The sequence below is a fragment of the Seriola lalandi genome, unplaced genomic scaffold, assembly GCF_002814215.2.
Source record: "Seriola lalandi dorsalis isolate HSWRI2012SDOR001 ecotype SW California unplaced genomic scaffold, Sedor1 jcf7180002054899, whole genome shotgun sequence".
Lineage (NCBI taxonomy): Eukaryota > Metazoa > Chordata > Actinopteri > Carangiformes > Carangidae > Seriola > Seriola lalandi.
The window spans coordinates 12,126-14,292 of record NW_019525451.1 but is presented as its reverse complement, the minus strand read 5'-3'; the positions used below and the strand labels follow the sequence as shown (position 1 = coordinate 14,292).

Genomic DNA, 2,167 nt, shown 5'->3' with positions numbered 1-2,167 from the left:
ATCTGAACACAGTAATCAAACAGTCTGTGTATGAGAGCCATGTAATGTCCATGTGTGCATGCTGACAGAGAACGTGCTGGTCTGACCCCCCTCCTCCTTTCAGGGCGGAGCCTGGTGGAGTCCGATGGTTGACACCAGGTCTGAGGAAGTGTAAGTGTGTTTTTAATGTGATCGATGAAAACAAAGCAGCACATTCAACCATCTTCAAACTGTCAATAACTGATCAGATGATCAATAACTGCAGCTGTGTCTTGTTCTCTCCATCAGATTCCTGTGAACTCACAATCGACACAAACACAGTGAACAGAAGGATCAAACTGTCTGACAACAACAGGAAGGTGACACATGTGGAGGAGGATCAGTCATATCCTGATCATTCAGACAGATTTGACTGGTGTCTTCAGCTGCTGTGTTCAACTGGTCTGACTGGTCACTGTTACTGGGAGGTCGAGTGGAGAGGAGTGGTTGATGTATCAGTGAGTTACAGAGGCATCACAAGGAAAGGAAACAGAGACGAGTGTGTGTTTGGAGAGAACGATCAGTCCTGGAATCTGTTCTGCTCTGATGCTGGTTACTCTGTCTGGCACAATAACAGAAAAACATCTGTCTACTCTTCTCTCCTCCTCCTCCTCCGTCCTCCTCCTCCTCCTCCTCTGTCTCTAACAGAGTAGCAGTGTATTTGGACTGTCCTGATGGCTCTCTGTCCTTCTACAGAGTCTCCTCTGACTCACTGATCCACCTCCACACCTTCAACACCACCTTCACTGAACCTCTGTATCCTGGGTTTGGGTTCTGGTCCTGGTCCAGGCCTGGTTCCTCAGTGTCTCTGTGTTGAATGTAGCAGAGAGAGAAACGTTGTGACTGTTGAACAGATAGTTCAGTCTCTACATGTCTGTCTCTTTCACTCACACACTAGTTTTTAGATTCATGTATTAATAAATCAGTAACGTTTTTGATGAATAAAGGGTTTGGGAATCCTACGAAGCTCTTATTATTTATTCAGCTGGTTAACCATGTATTATGTTATTGTGCCCCCTTGTGTGTACAATTAATTCTACTTTACTTCTAGCTTGTCCTTACATCTCTGTTTGTATCAATTTATGTCAATTATGAACTATTGACCTGAAGGTGTTCTTGTTTTATGTTCTGCAAAAACATTGGAACTTAATAAAAACAATTCACACACAAAAAAAAATTGTGTTTTGTTGACTTTTCTGAAGACAAAAAACCTTTTCCTCAAAACTATGATAGACAACCAACTACTGTCTTTGTCCAAGAGGCTCGAGGTGGTCTTTGACTTCCTGGAAGTTTTGAGGTTGTTGGTTCAATCCTGAGACAGAGATTTAATGTTAAAAGCCAATGTCCAGAGGAAAGACTGGAAGTCTCCAAGAGAAGAACTGTTTTTTGTTTCTGTCCCAATCTCTCAAGCTGTTGAAGACTTGTCTAAAGGTTAGAGGTCATGGGTTTTAATCCTCAGTGACTCAATGAAGCTTGAAGTCCAACACAAAAAGTTGAAAACTCAGAATCTCTCTCTCTCTTGTGTGTTTGATAATTAGCATGTCAGAGAGTCCAACACTCAGAGGAAAGAATGACAAGCTTTTAGAAATGATGTCTCCAGTGTCTCTGACCTGATCTCTCACAGTGTTAGAGCACTTTTGAGGTGTTTTACAGTCATGGTTTTGATCCTCAGGTGAAGTATGAAGTCCAACACCCAAACGGATTTGTTTGACCAACAGTCTAAAATCCAAAGTTTCTCATTAAAAATAACTAAATTAATAAATTAAATTAAATTAAAAACTATTTGATTATAAAAATCGTTGCTGATTCATTTTCTGTCCATCTTCTAACTGATAAATTAACTAATTGCTGCAGCTTTCGTTCTTACAATTATTTTATTTAACAATGATTAATTGAAATTACAAATATTCACATCCATCCATCCTTGTTCTCCCCTTCTGGTGCTGCAGGAACTGGTGTTGTTCCTCGCTCTTGCCGGCAGGTGTCGCCATTTAGCTGCTTCCTTCACCGCAGGTTCTATGATTTACTATGGCAAATGATCATTCCGTCGCCTCTAATCACAGTGAATGATTATTGATTAGCCAGCTGAGGCTTGTAGACATTGAAATGGCTTGAGGATTAAACACCAAGTAGTTAAACTACCAGCCGA

The 2,167-nt window shown here is 40.9% G+C and overlaps 1 protein-coding gene and 1 pseudogene across 2 annotated transcripts in view; both read left to right on the top strand.

Annotated features, from left to right (window-relative positions):
* The window catches only part of LOC111672374 (protein NLRC3-like), a 7,636-nt pseudogene extending 6,441 nt beyond the window's left edge, over positions 1-1,195 (top strand). The window contains exons 8-9 of the transcript XR_015438704.1: positions 69-150; positions 268-1,195. The product of XR_015438704.1 is annotated as a protein NLRC3-like (transcript). The remainder of the gene's footprint in view (positions 1-68; positions 151-267) is intronic.
* Positions 1-2,167, top strand: part of LOC111672392 (uncharacterized) — a 44,743-nt gene that overhangs the window by 31,037 nt on the left and 11,539 nt on the right. The gene's annotated exons all lie outside the window — the stretch shown is intronic.